This window comes from Talpa occidentalis, unplaced genomic scaffold, assembly GCF_014898055.3.
Source record: "Talpa occidentalis isolate TD23 unplaced genomic scaffold, MPIMG_talOcc4v2.1 talOcc4.16, whole genome shotgun sequence".
Lineage (NCBI taxonomy): Eukaryota > Metazoa > Chordata > Mammalia > Eulipotyphla > Talpidae > Talpa > Talpa occidentalis.
The window spans coordinates 18,138,151-18,153,568 of NW_023601653.1; the positions used below are offsets into that span (position 1 = coordinate 18,138,151).

At 43.2% G+C, this 15,418-nt stretch overlaps 1 long non-coding RNA gene across 1 annotated transcript in view; it reads right to left on the reverse strand.

Annotated features, from left to right (window-relative positions):
* The window catches only part of LOC129145944 (uncharacterized), a 43,130-nt gene extending 38,326 nt beyond the window's left edge, over positions 1-4,804 (reverse strand). The window contains exon 1 of the long non-coding RNA XR_008552176.1: positions 4,768-4,804. This is a non-coding gene — a long non-coding RNA (uncharacterized LOC129145944). The remainder of the gene's footprint in view (positions 1-4,767) is intronic.
* Between the last annotated feature and the right edge of the window lie 10,614 nt (positions 4,805-15,418).

Below are 15,418 nucleotides of genomic sequence, written 5' to 3' on the forward strand. Positions count from 1 at the left end.
ATAGGTAGCAAGCCAGCCTGGCATCATGCAACCTGAGCTCAAATATGGACACATTATTTAACCTCCCTGAGCCTCAGTTTCCTCATCAATAAAGCAATGGTATGAGAGTTCCTATTTTGTGAGGTTGTGATAACTAAAAGGATTCATTTGTAGCCTATGTCTCACACAGTGGAAGCTCTCAAGAGGTGTTAGCTGTTATACAAGGAACACCTCCAGTGTGCCAGGCAGGCCAGGTGCAGGACAACCACTGAGGGGCATCTGAGCAACCCTTATTGTGTCCTGAAGGCCTTCTAGGAGCTTACAGTCTAGAAGGGGGCCATAAGACAGGTAGCTCTGTCACTATATTAGAGGGTAGTAGATCCAAGAGTCTCAAACTTAAGTGAGTATAAGAGGCACTATGCAAATTAAAGAGACATGCAAATTAAAGCCAAAAGTGAGACACCACTTCACACTCATTAGGGTGACTAGAATAAAAAAGGAAGATAATAAATGTTGGTGAACCCTTACACTCTGCTGGTGTCAAATGGTGCAGTCACTGTGGGAAATGTCAGGTAGTTCCTCAAAAATGTAGGCATGGAATTACTGTATGATCCAGCAATTACATTCCCAACCATCTAGCCAGGAGAAACCAAAACATGTGTCCACCCAAAACTTGTACTCAATTGTCCCTACTAGCATTGTTTATGATAGCCTTTATAAGGGTAGGACAATCCAAATGTCCATTCACTGATGGATGGGAAAATGTGTTCTACCATAGTGTGGAATATTATTTGGGCATAAAAAATGAAATATTGATGCACCTACAATGTGGATGAACTATGTAGACATTATGCTAAGTGAAAGCAGTTACAAAGAGCACAAATAGTGTGATTCCACTTACATGAAATGTCCAGAATGAACAAATCTACAGAAACAGTGACTGCCTATGGCTGGGGCAGGGGAATAGGAAGGAACTGGGGGCTGGCAGGTGAAGGGGCTGGAGTTTCTATTTGGAGTAACGTGTTCTACAATTGACTGAGGTGATGGTTACACAAACCTGTAAATCTGGAAAAGTCACTGAACTGAATACTTTCGGTGAATTGTATGGCATATGACATGTCTCAATAAAACTGCATTTTTTAAAAGCAGCAGATAGAGGGTTTGTTAAAAATGCATAGTTTGGGTACCCTTAAGATTTTGATTCAAGCCTGGGTTATATAATGTGCCTTTATTATTATTTTTTTGATCTTCTGTCATATTACCAGTTGAGGCAAACGATTTGGCCAGGGTAAATCATACATGGCATCCTGGTTGAGGTTGTGCTGTCACTGGACCTTGTGAGTTAAGGGAGAGAGATTTTCCAGGAGTAGAGAACAGCACAAATCACGTTCAAGGGTCAGAGTCTCTGAGGGAATTTATGCTCTGTCTCCTCAGGTCTGAATCTCACTGAGGGAAGGAATTGTGTGAAAGAACAACATTTGTCTTCCTATTGACTCTCTTTTTCTTCTTTGACCTGCTGAGTTGCTGCAGTCAAGGTATTTTTAGACTGTTCTCACAAACTAATAAGCCAGGGCAGGAATATGTCGGGGCGGGGGGGGGGGGGTTTGGAGGGAGACCAAGCAGTCGACAGGGGAGTGACAGCAGTTTGTGACAGTCCCTTCTCGCCCAGCTGAGCTCTACAATAGCCTCTGTGTTTGAAACTGTCACTATGTGAGTTAGAAATGGGCCAAGAGGTAGCTATTAACAATCCTAGCAATCCACTGAAGGTTCTGGTTTAATGCCCAAAGGGGTTCTTTGCAGCTGACCCTCACTGTGTGCCTTGCAAAGCCTTTCATGTGAGTTACTCTTCACATGACCTCAGGATCAATGACTTTCCTTTGAAAAGTGGGTGAAATATCAGACACTCAAACAGTTCCCCTACTGAGGCAGGGAAGGGGGAAGGTAATCTGAAGATGTACATCTAATAAATACTATGTGGAACCAATGAAATCCATGGAAGTCGCAGGATGGGCAATCAGGACAGTTTCCAGAAAGAGAAGAAGAAATACAGACCCACTTTGAAGTTACAGAGAAATCCTCATCAGAATAATATTAGCTACAGAGTTGAAGTAAATTCTGAGACATAAAGCCCAGAGTATCCCAGCCCCCACCCCAAATCCTCGGTAACCTGTAGTTCTTTGGGCTACATTGACTGACTCGCCCTGAATTGTCTTGGATTTTCCTGGTTTTCAAACGGAAAGTCCACATGCCAGGAAGCCTCTCAGTCCTGGCAAAATGGGACAGGACCTTACTGGTAGTAAAGGCATCATGTCCTCCGTGCCTCAGAGTAGAGATGACCCAGTAGGACACAGAGAACCAAGGGGTGAGTTTGGTTTTTGAGTTCCAAAGCTGAGGCCTTAGCCCTGAGGCAGGATGGTACTAAGAGTAAGATGATAGAGGCAAGACTTCTCTCTCAGGCCAAAGATTCTGACATGAAGAGGAGGGAAGACCAATACTGTCCAATAGAACTTTCTGGGACGATGGAAGTATTTTACAATAAATGCTGCACTCTTCAGTGAGGTGCTTGAGGTGTGGCTAGTGTAACCAATTTAACATACTGTTTTTTCCAACTTAAACTTGAAAGGCCACACTTGGCTGGCGGCTGCTGTACTGAAGAGCTCAGTCTGAAGTACTCTTGCGACCTCCCCCCTGAACAGAGTACAAAGAAGAAAGGAAGTTGGCTAATGTAAAATCATGGACCCCCTGGATGGGACTGGAAAACCAAGAGCAGAAAGGACTGGGGCCGTATTGCTTGGGTATAGGAAGACTCCAGACATTGATAAGTTATGAGAGTAGAAGAAAACGTATCTATGCAGGGCCTCCCTGGTGGCGCAAGGAGTTGAGCGCAGAGCTGTGAAGCTTGTTGGTAGCCTTTGTAGCACGAGTTCGATCTCCGGCCAGGGGCCTTCCCACATGGCGCAGCAGACCTCCCTGACTCGCCCGCTGCTCCCCTCAGTGTATTTCATCAGTCTGCCTGTTCTGTTCCCTGCTCTGTCTCTGGTGAATCCTCTCACCCTCCCGCGCATCTGACCTGTACCCCAGTTCTTGTATGCATAAATAAATATTTAAAAAGAAAAAAGAAAAAAAAAAGAAAGTGTATCTGTGCAGTGAGTTAAGATAACACAGCTCCAAGGCAGCCTCACAGGAGTTTGCTGGGTCCCAGGGTGACTGTGAAGTAATCCAGATGTGACACATGAAGCTGGGAGATCTGCAGTGCTTGGTGCTTGGGACAGGCAGGAAAGAATAGTGTATTCAGACACTAGTCTGTTTCCTTGTGGGCACATGGTGAGACCTGATCTTCCAGCCTCCACTACAGTTAAGCGAGCTACAGGAATGAGGTCCAGAAACTGGGATGTGGAAATATGTCAGGTGTGCCATGCACTGAATGGGAGGTGGGGTGGGGTGGGGAACAATAAGGAAACAAAGGCATAAATTAGGGTTGAAAATTATGTTTAGAAACGGACATGGATGTGGGTCCTGAAACAGCACTGACTAAACACAAAAGGACGAGAAGAGCTGTACATTTAAGCCAAAGAAACCACAAACTTTAAATCAAAAGAAAAAAAAAAAAACCACGTTGTCAAAGTTGTAAAACCTTGGGAAGCCTCTAAACTTGCTCGGGAAAGAATCAGGGTCCTAAATCTGCAGAACCTCCAAAGAGAGTGGACTTGGGCCTCCCTGGTGGCACAGGAGTTAAAGACAGCACTAGCAAGCTATCACCAGCCACTGCAGCATGAGCTCGATCCCCGGCCAGGGAGCTACCCACATGGTGCAACAGACTTCTCCTGACTCACCCACTGCTCCCCTTAGCAATGTATTTCAGTAGATCCACCCGTTCTGCTCCCCACTCGGTCTCTGGCAAATCCTCTCATCCCCCACACCTTTGGCTTACACCCCAGTTCTTGTAGGCATAAATAAATAAATCTTTTTAAAAAAGAGCAAGCGAGTGAGCTGACTTGTCAGCATCCAGCTGAGAGCAGCCAGGGAGTAGAGCAGCCTGGGAGGACACCAGCCAGACAGGATTTCCCAGACGCCATCATTAGATCCAATCAAGGGTCTTCAGAGCTGCTACAAGCTAGGCCCACTGCTTTTTTCTTTGCTTTGTTGAATGGGTGTTTTAGGTTTGGATCTCCTATTCTTTACTCCACTGATGTGTGGGGCGTGGGGTGAAGTTTTCAAGTTCACAGGTTTCCAGATCACAGGGAGTCACCCTGGCCTTGCTGAAGAGGCTGCACTGCATCCCCGAGAGCCTTGCCTTGAGCTGGCTGCGGCCACTGGACGGTTCGGCCTGTTCAGCCCCTGGGCTGGGGCTGTGCTTCATATGTGGGACAAAATGTGAATTGCTGGCCAGATGGCGAGCAGATGTGTGGACTGTGGCAGTGATGATGTTATGTGGCCAACAAGCCCAGTGTCCTTTTCCTCCTGGTCACCCAACAAGGCTCCATTTCCAGCTTTCTATAACCTGGGGAAGCCACATGACTGAGTTCTGGCCAATGGCATGTGTGGGTAGTGAAGAGAGGTGCACTAGAAGGGCCCATGGGTGGGGTTGAGCCAAGACTTGGGTAAACTGAAGGGACAAGCTGGTAGATGGAAGGGAGAAGGGTCTCTCTGTTCCTACAGACTTAGGTGGCCCTGGGTAAGAGTCAGTCCCACAGATTTTCTAGGTGGTTGTGCAGATGGCGTGCTACACACAGGAGCCTGGCTGACAAGACTGAGTGAAGGCTAAATTCTAGCCCATGCCCCACTCACCTAGCTCCAGGTCCCAGGCTTCACCTTCGTGTGGCAACGTTGCTTACATCTCTGCAGTCAGCACCTCCTCCTTGCCAAGCCAGACACCTGTAGGGCCACTTGCTAGAGGGAGACACAGATTCTTCTCTCCTTTTTCTAATTTACACAGGAGTCCTATGGAGAGAGTGGGGACTGACTGCAGTTCTGACGCGCTGGGGACTGCCACGTCAGACTGCTGGCCAATCCCCACAGTGGCCTTGCTTGTAGTCATGGTGGAAGCATGAGGCTTTGAATTTTCAAATTGCTTCCACTTGAAACAAAAAAAAAAGAAGTATAGCTCATTTTCAAAGAAGTGAAGAGTGATGTTATGCACTTTTTCTTCCCAGTTTCTTCCTACCATTTATGGTTAATAAGAGATCTGAGGTGCTCTGAGTGTTCTGACAGCTCTGAAGACTACCAGGAAGTGCTGAAGATTTGCGCTGCTCTTTGTTATGATCATTTTTCTTCTTGCCTCCTTGATTTCGTATTTCTAGTAAGTCTCCTCATTAAAGCAATATTAAGCAAACTCATAAATATGTATACAGTCCTCTTAATTATCTGTTGATGGATATGGACTCTGATACATTTACATAATGAACTTTTAAAACATGCAGATGTATTTTACAATTAGACCCAGATGGGGGCTGGGGGTGGTGATCTTGGAAGGAAAAACAAGCTTACTCTTGACAATACCGAAGGTACCTGTTTAGAGAAAGCTTGAAGTTTATGGGGGCAAATTTATACTGTGGAGGTGCTCAGTTCCTTCCCGCAGATTTCAGATAAGATTAGGGATGCTGTCAAGTTAGAATCAGGGCCAAGTGAAATGGAATTACATCCTGTCCCAAATGCTGACAGTGAAGCTAATAAATCAGAATAAAGGCAGCAGTCAAAGCTTGGGAGCCAGAATTGGTGCGCCCTATATTACTATGCTCGCTGGTATCTGATATCTGGTTCCCCTGCACTCTGGGCAAATAGGAGGGGCACACTCCCCTACCCTTGAGGTGGGGTGTGGCCATGCAACATGGTCTAGCCAATGAAAAGGAGCAGGCATGATATTTGCCCCTTAGTGTTGCTTTGCAAGTTGCTAGGCTTTCATCTGCTGTGAGTCTGGGATTATCCTAAATGATAGAGCTTTTGTCAGCCTGAGCCTTAGAATGGGGAAGCCAGTGTCAATACACTCTGGCTGCTTTAATTTGATATTCAGAATAAGTAAATGCATCTGGTCCATATTTAGGACTATCATGAGGGTAAGGGGTGATCTGATAAGTTCATTCTGTTAAAATAAAAATTAAACTCCCATAGGTAAAAATTGTGATATAAATCCTTATTTGTTAATAATATCCTGACAGAGGGGAAAAAATCGGACACTGGTGATACCAAAAGAGTCCTGAAAGAGATTAGCTTTCATCTCCTTCTGTCTATACTGGCATCCACTACATGCTCTCCTTACCATCACCGCCCTTCCTGAGCCTCCTCAGGTGGTCACCTGCCTCTGCTCAGCCACCTGGCTCAGCTGTGTCTCTGGGCGAGTCTGAATACCAGGGATTCCACCAGGCTTATTCCATGCTTGCTCCTTCCCCGCACCCTGGAAACCAGGGGCAGATCTCTCGGTTTCTTTGTTCCCCCAAACCCACCTGAGGTTTCTATTGTTTCTCTCCCAGGAACAGGGCTAGGGATAATGAGTCAGAAAGCAGAATCCCTTCTCAAGGACACAGATATTTTAGGTCTCATGCTCCCCCTGCATCCTTCCTGTGCTCACAGGACCTTCATGTATCTGGAGTGGGGAAAACGGGTTGTGACTGATCACATATCTCTCCCAAACGACATGGCATAAACTGTGTGCCCTGCATCCTTCAAGGCTGTGGTTCAAATTTGTAGACAGTAAAAGTCAAGATTCTGATGATTTTACTTCCTGTTTCTTTCTCACATTCCTTTTTTGAAACAGTAAACAGAACAATCTATCTGGGTTCTGAACAGGAAGAATATTCTGGAGGTAACAGCAGTCTCTGCAAAATATCGTTAAATTACAGTCATACTCAGCTGTACCCAGTGCATGTATAAACAAAACAAACAAACAAATAAATAAATAATACATGTCTCTAAAAAAAAAAAAAGATTTAAAAAAAAAATTACAAGTCATACTCAGATGCTACAGAGTGTAGATTTATTCTAGCAGCAAGGTGGGAGAAAGTGATGGGTTTGAGGATGGACTGGAGGGGAGAAGTCTGGATATAGGTGCCTGCTTTTAGAAGTCAAGGAAATAGTCCAGGCAAGAGACGATTACAGTGGGACTGGAGAGAGACAAGAGTTCTGAGATGTATAGGACTTAGTGTCCACAAGAATTGTTGATCTTTTGTATGTGGTGAGTAAGGGTGGGTGGGAATCTGGGGTGTTTCTCAAGCTTATAGCTTAGGTGACTAAACAGATAAGTTGTCACTCATCAAAAAAAAAAAAATGGAGCAGAGAAAATAGGTTTGGGTGGTAAACTCTGCAAAAAAAAAAAAAGAGGTTAATTCATGTAACAGAGAGAACGTGGGCTCTCTAGTGCATGCATCACCACAAATGTCATGGCTCAACACAATACACCTTCTTAAATACACCTTCTTAAAGTTTCTGTGGGTTAGGGATCTAGGCATAGCTTAGTCTGCTTCTGAACTTCAGGATCTCTCATAGGTTGCAATCAAAGTGTTGAACAGGGCTGAGATCTCATCTTAAGGCTCAACTGGGGAAAGATCAGCTTCCAAGTTCATTTAAATGATTAGTAGTAGGATTAAGTTCCTTTAGTGTTGTTGGACAGAGGTTTTCCTCAGTTCTTTGCCATGTGTGCTTACTCCAAAAGGAAACTTGCTTCATCAAAGCTAGCAAGGCAAAGAGAGCTGACTAGTAGGGTGATAGTTACCCTATTAGTTATCCCTTGTAACCTAATTCTGGAAACATTCCATCACAATTGCCACATGCAATTCATTACAAGCAAGTTACCCAGCTACACTCAAGGGAATTTAATTGTGCAAGGGCATAGTTAACAGTGGACGGGATTATTCAGGGCCATCTTAGAGCCAGCTCCCACAATCAGATAGAATAAAAATGGAATTCTCCCTTTGCCACTCACTAGGCAGTAACTTCGAATATGTCTTTTGACTACTCTAAAGTTGTTTCCTCATCTAAAAAATAGAGATGTTCCTACTTGTCTCATCTGATGGCTGCAGGATGAAGACAATATAGGCAACATACCTATCACATTTTCTTCCCCTCTGCCATGCTGATAAACAAATTTCCAAATGATTCCTTCTATGCTAGCCTGGGTCTCAGTGAGGACATTGGTAGTGAGTTTGACCTGTCCCCACCTCAGTTGACAACACCGGTGAGACATGAGCCACTGGGAATTTGAAGCAAAATCTAGTCTAGCCTGACAAAACACCTCTGCCCCCACATGGGTCCACATGTACTGATTCATTGTCAGTTGCTTTACCTTGAGCGGCGACTGCATTTCAAGCCCCCCACCAGCTGTTTTTCACAGCGGCTTCATTTCCTAATACTGTCACTTTGTGCTACAGACAAAAAAGATCTTGGTCTAAGTTATTGTTTGCCTAAAGGCCCAATTTGGGCTGTGGTAAGAGAGGATGTCTTAGACAAAGGCTGTCATTTCCCTGCCTTTGAGGGACCCTACTCCAGCAGGCTGAGTAATTTGCTAGAAACTTCAAGTATGGGGAGGGGATGAAATATCACCAGCAAGCAGAAAATATGCTCACATGGCTTCTTGTGTGTCTGGCAAGATTTTTAATAATTTCTAAAGAAACCAGTGACTGATGTTAGCCATATGGAATGGTTAAAACATGGGGTAACACAATAATACAGTTGGATCATCTTTCTTTAATTGTCTGTAAAATGGCATATAATTTGTAAACCAAAAATGGTGCTTAAAGCAACAATCATGGCAAGTTCTTCATTTGAAATTTTTCTCGAATTTTTCCCAAAAAGATTAAAAATGGATGGCACTCTTTAAAATTCTTCATTTTTAATGGCATTCCTTAAAGGACTGCTGCAGTGGCAATTATTTTCTTATAAACAATCCTCTGCCTCCTATTGATTACAGGACTCCCGACCCCTCCTAGGCTCCATATTATACAGGACTGTCTTCCTCCTAGAGCTTCAGGGGTCCTATTTGGTCATCATTTCAGTAGGTGTGCCCTACTGAATACATGGGACAGTGCATCTGGGGTCTTAATATAGATTTCCTAGAAGGTAGCATTTTTCACCTGTTTTATAAAGACTTAGAGATAAGAATAAAACCAGCATACACAATGGGAGGAAACATATAAAGTGAAGCAATAGTTAAAAAAATAGGCGGTATACAAATAACACATGGTTTTAGATACAGTGTGATTCTGGCACTAATTACCCATCCCTTCCTGAATTCAATGGGGACAGATTCCCTCCAGGAAGACCTAGAGTCAGTTTCATTCTTGGTCTTGCTCCAGCAGCTCTTCTTTTATGGTCCTGGTCTATTTCCCTGACTCTTTGCAGGCACTTCTGCATTCCACAGTGGCCCAAGTTCAACACCATGAGAATCTGGATGCACACTTATCTGGATCAGTGCTGCTGGGATAACTACTGTCTTTCTCTGTAGAGGTTCATAGTTTAGATTTTAACGCAGCACAGTTAGAAAGTTTCAATCTCAAGAACTGAAACAGATTTTCTACTGTTTGGCTCCTTTTATTCCTACTGTCTGAATCAGTGGGGTCCATGAAATTATGGCAATATACTCTAGCAATTGCAAACACCCTCTATACTAGGACTTCTCCCACTTCAGTGTACTTAAGGCTCACCAGGGTGCTTGTTAAAAATACAGATTCCTAGATTCCACTTCAGACGACAGAGTAAGAATACCTGAGTGTGGAGTTCAGAATTGTAATTTTTAAAACAAGCGTTTGAGATGATTCTAAGGCTATTGTTCAGACAACCCCCTCTGTGAAAAACAGTACTTATAAGGTGCCCTTCTCTGTGATGAAAAAGATTCTAGAATGTTCCTCAACTCTGGTAGGGAATGAATATGGCCTGGGTAAATGAATATGGGTGACACTTGAAAAATCGCTCCTTTATTATTAAAAAAAAAGCAAACACCTTTGAATCTTAGATGGTTTCTTTGTTCCAGCTTTTCAAATGAACTTTACTAAATCCCTGCTCCTTGTTGCGGCCACTTAACAGTCAATGCTCAGGTCTACAGCGCTGGGACACAGAAGACCAGTGAAACTGTCTCCTTTGTCCACAACTGAATAGTGTCTGGGAGAGCCAACTTTTTAAAGCTATTTCTTTCTAAAAATAGTTCAAATAAATGTTCAAGAAGACTGTAACTTCTTTAAAGATGGCAGTGAAATAACTCCTATTTTTCCCTGACAGCATTTACCTTATCTGTAATATGGTAATGATTTGAAAGTCCTTCCACTAAACACACTTGGAAAAACTGGGTATTTGTACACTATAAACAGATAAGGGACTGATAACAAAGTTCTACAAAGTTTACACAGCTCAACAAAAACAAAACAAACAACACAGTCAAAAAATGGGCCAAAGAACTAAAAAGATGCTTCTCTGAAGAAGAAATGGAAATGGCCAACAGGCAAATGAAAAATGTTCAACATCACTAGTTATCAGGGAAATGCAAATCAAAACCACAATGAGATACCACCTCACCCCAGTACCACCTCACCCATTAAAAACAAAAAACAAAACCAAACAAAAACAGCAAATGCTGGAGAGGATGTAGAGATAAAGGAAAACTCTCACACTGCTGGTGGGACTGTGAACTGGTCCGGCCACTACAGAAAGCTGTGTGGAGTTTCCTCAGAACACTAAAAATGGATCTACCCTATGATCCAGGGATTCAACACCTAGAAATCTACCCAAGGACACAAAAACACTAATTCAAAAGGAAACCTGCATCACTATGTTTATTGCAGCACTATTTACAATCACCAAGATACAGAAATAACAAATATAATGCCCCAAATATAAAATGAATCAAAAAGTTGTGGTTTATTTATGCAATGGAACATTACTTAACAATCAAAAAAGACAAACTCATGCCATTTGTGGCAACATAGATGGAGCTGGAAGGGATTATGCGAGCCAAAATTAGTCAGAAGGAAAAATGTAATTACTGGATGGTCTAACTTATATGTGGAATATAGAGAAACCAAACAAAAGGTAAAAGAAAATCAAAACTAGGAAGCCGACCACAGAGTCGAGGCATACAACAAAAGAGGGGGCAGGAGAGGGGGCAAAATAGGAGGGATGAACACAGGGGAACATGGTAATGGTTCACAGGTGATATAATGACGGGAAAACTATGGGGACTAGAATGATATAAGAAAAACAATAAAAAAATAAAGTTTCAATCATTAAAATAATACAAATATTCACACTTATTCTCAAATGCAAAGGTAAGAATAAAGCAAGAAGTTGAAAGTGTAAACACTGAAGGTCTTTGCCAATTTCATAGCCAAAGAAACATGATTTATGGCTCGTTGGGGGCAAAAACAAGCTCTTTAGCCCCATGAGAGTCAGGGATAGGACTGAGGATGTTATTTAATGCTGGACATATTCAGTGAAAAAGGACATATTCAGTGAAAAAATAGGATAGAAATATTTGCCTCCTAATGGAAGATAAGAAATAGATGTGTGTCTTGGCCAAGGTTTTGAGTAAACAAAACATCTCACAGTTAGCAGCTATAGACCTGTAATCACATGGGTTTGGATGCATTCACATTTATACTAAATAGTCCTGGAAATTCCAAAGCAAGTGACCCAGGTTCATAATATTTCCAGGCATTTAATGAAGGAGCAAAAATCCTTCCTGAAGGAATAAACTTGCATTCCAATGTTCAAGGTTTCCCGCAGACAAAACTCAGTTAAACTTGTGCTCACAGCCCCAGAACCTGTAGCAAACATGAGGATGGGAAGTTTACGTGAGGCAGAGGCAACTGTTGCTTTTGTCCTCAAATCCCCACCTGACTCTGGGTGGGCTGAAACCAGACACTTTTGTGAAGGACAACATAAAACAGTGTTATGAAATCTTATATTCTCCAACCAAAATTATAGCCCAGGTGGCCTGTTCTTCAAGCCTGAAATTCTGTCATTTGAATGTATTTTGTTCTTAGAAACTTATCACAGTTAAAATGCAAATAGGTCTTGAATGGACGCCCTCGCCTCTCACCCCCTCACTTACACCTCAGCATCACCTGGGGGCTTTCCAAAAATCTAATACCTGGGTACCATTGCCAGACGGAACCAGTCTGAGGTATAACACATGCACCCAAGCTTTCAAAGTTCCCCAGTTTATTCTAAGGTGAAGCCAAGATTGGGGAGGCACAGCCCTTGACGGAAGAGGACATGTTCTATATTCAGAGTGTTCAGAAAACAGGGCATCTTAAAAAGTGGTAAAAACAGCTGCACAGATTGGTAGACATTTAGTCAATAAGTTTTTCTGAGATCAGATAAAGCACATTCATCTTCATAATTACTAGCGAAAAGCTCTAAGAAATTAAAGCTGTAAGAAATTAAATGCTGGTGGAGAGATAGGAAATGCTCTGGAAACCATCATCACCACCTTTAATTCAATTCCTTAAAACACAGCCACTAAAGACTCCATTCTTCACTTTCATGCTTGTGACCTCCCTGAAGGTGAGCAGAGAAGGCTGACTGGGACAGTGAGTTAGGATGATATATTAATAATCATTTCTAAGTCATAAAATGTCTTCAGGCATATTAGCAATTTGATGATCACTAGAACCATTATGATCAGCATCATTTTTGCCATTTTACCAGGGAGGGGACGGCAGGGCAGATGACTTGGGATGTGTCCAAAGTCACCCAGCTATCGAACATTTGCAACCTCAAGTTCAGCCAGGACCTCTAGGTCTCAGCACTACGGCCAAGCCCAGCATTCTTGAATGGCAGGCTGACTCTCACATCGATTCTAATTTATACTCATGCCTTCCCAGCAAGGTCCACACTCATCCCATCAGCTCTCATTCTCTACCGGGCCAGGGGTTGGAGAAGGTAATGAGCAGCTTGAGTGGCAGCGTCAGCTTCGCTAGCAGATCTTCCTGACATTCTTGGTTTTCTCCCCAGGGGTCCCATCTCAGTCAGCAGCACCACTATGCCCCCTGGGGGCATCCTGGATGGACACCTCCCACATCCAATCACTTCACCACAGACATATTGTCTATTTTGTATGTTCTGACTTTTACTCAGCCGTATCAACTCTTCTCCAACTCCACTGCCAACACTGTGCATGTCAAAGAGGCCATCATGTCACACCTAAACTGCATTAAGTCACCTGCTAACTGGTCTCCCCCAAACCCTTCCCAATTGTTCTCCATTCTTCAGCTAGAACGTCTCTTTATGTATTTGCTTAGCTTCTCTGTAATCTTAGATGGAGTTGGTTTCTCTGTAATGTAGTAAATTTATATCACGCCATGACTCAAGGTATTTGTTGGAGCTTTAAAATAGTTAAATATTTCAGGTATACCATAAAAACAGTAAACCATGTGATAAACAAACATTCTCCATAACTGGCTTAATAATTTATGTTGTCTTAGACCTGATGAAATATGGTTGCTGGAGTACAATAAATATTTGTTAAATTATTAAATGCATTCAGCACCTATTAGCATCCTGACGGTGATTCCTGCCTGCTTTTTTTTTTTTTCCAGCTCCATCACAGCCTTTAGTCAATCGTTTGCTTGGTCCCATGAGTGAGGCAGCAGCACTCAGATCTCTACTAATGAGAGCTCGCTGCTTCTTTAGACCATCCAGCAGGTAGTAAACGTTGCTCCCAAACTGCTGCCCTTCTCCAGTTTTTAGCTTTTTTCCCCCCATCAAGCTAGGAAGTGTCTGTGCTATACACTCACACACACACACACACACACACACACACACACACACACACACTCTTTCTCTCTCTCTCTCTTGCTCTCTTTCATGGTCCTTGTCTCTCAGTGCTGCTGAGTGTTCGTTCTGTATTTGTTTATTGTGCTGACATCTACATAACATAAAAAGGTAAACTTTATGTTTACCAGTTCAGTGCATTAAGTACATTCAAATTACTGTACAAACCATCACCCCCTTCCATGTCCAGAACCTGGTCTGCTCTATAATCCACAATTAGATTGACTGCAGTGGCCTTCACTACACCAATGACCACATTTCACCAAAGTCTTAGTTGAGGCTTAGAACTCAGGGCCCGTCTGATTTCTCACAAGCTGCCACAAATTTATGATTGCAGAAGACAATTTTGCAGCAAATCTTAATTTTTTTTTAAATCTTAAAATTCTCAAGAGAAAGCAAATAATAGGAATCAAGAGCTGTGGCACCGAGAAAGATTTTGGAAGTGAGACTCCATAATTTTCAGTGAATCTGTTAAGCTTACTCCTGATAAAGAGATGGACAGGGTGAAATGCTGTAGACAAAAGGTAAAGTGAAGAAACAGTGGAGAGTTTCGGGGTGATGGGTCATGGGCTACCCTATCAAACCCATGAACCCAGGGTAACACAAGCTCTACTGGCCACGGAAGAAAATTAAGGATGTATTTCAACTATGAGAACTGCAAAAAGTTTAAAAAGACAACTGGGATTGACCTACAGCATTTTCTGCTTTAGCCCTGTTCCAGCTGGGCCTGTCTGGCAAGGCCCTGACGCTCGGGGTGGCATCATGTTGACCATGCCAACCACACACCTGGAGGTTGATGCCATCTGTCACTTCTTAGGGGCGACCATCGAGCCTTTGAAGCTCAGGTAGTGGTCACATTACATAAATACAGTTAATAAATGCATATTTGGAGTTGTATTCTTTGAATGCCAAAGAAATGTAGCTGATATTTATCAAAGCTGCAAAACCATCACCCACGTGGAATAAGTGAATAATCACATTTCTGGAAGTCACAGTGTCTTTCACAATCACTTTTTTTTTTTACAGATGCATTCACTCTACCAAAGCCCTGGGAACATGAAGGCCAGCTGTCTGTGACATGTTCGAGAAGTCGTTCGTGTGGTCTCTGGAGTCTAGCTTGGGAGTGGCCGATTATCTCTTTGTGTTATAGATATGGCAGCTGTGCAGGTTATCGCTCAAACTGGGGCAATGTTAATCATTACGTGGGGAAATAACGATCATCAAGTGGGACTCTCCTGGGTAAACAATGATATCTCAGCCTATAGGAAAAGCATTTGGTGATAAGCTCAATCCAAGCTCATATCTGCGTAATGGCATGTGCATTGAATACTGCGGAGACTGTCAATTAGGCAGGAAGGTAAGAAAGCCACACGCATGTTTGTCATTAAGCCTCCCCACCAAGGAAGGTGTAGTGAAGGTCACTGCTGTAGACTGCTGTCAATCTAATCGTGAACTACAGAGGAGGCCAGGTCTTGGACATGGAAGGGGCTAATGGGTGTGCAGTAATGTGAATGCACCCCTCCATCAGCACGCTGAGCTGCTGGATACTCTGCAGCCAAGGCCTAAGGCTCCAGGCTGCAGAGGGTAGGTCTGAGAGCACTCAAATAAGTGATTACTGTTAAACAGAACCCCACCATCTAGCCCACAGCAGGTGAGCCTCTCTAAGTCTCCACCCCCCTCATCC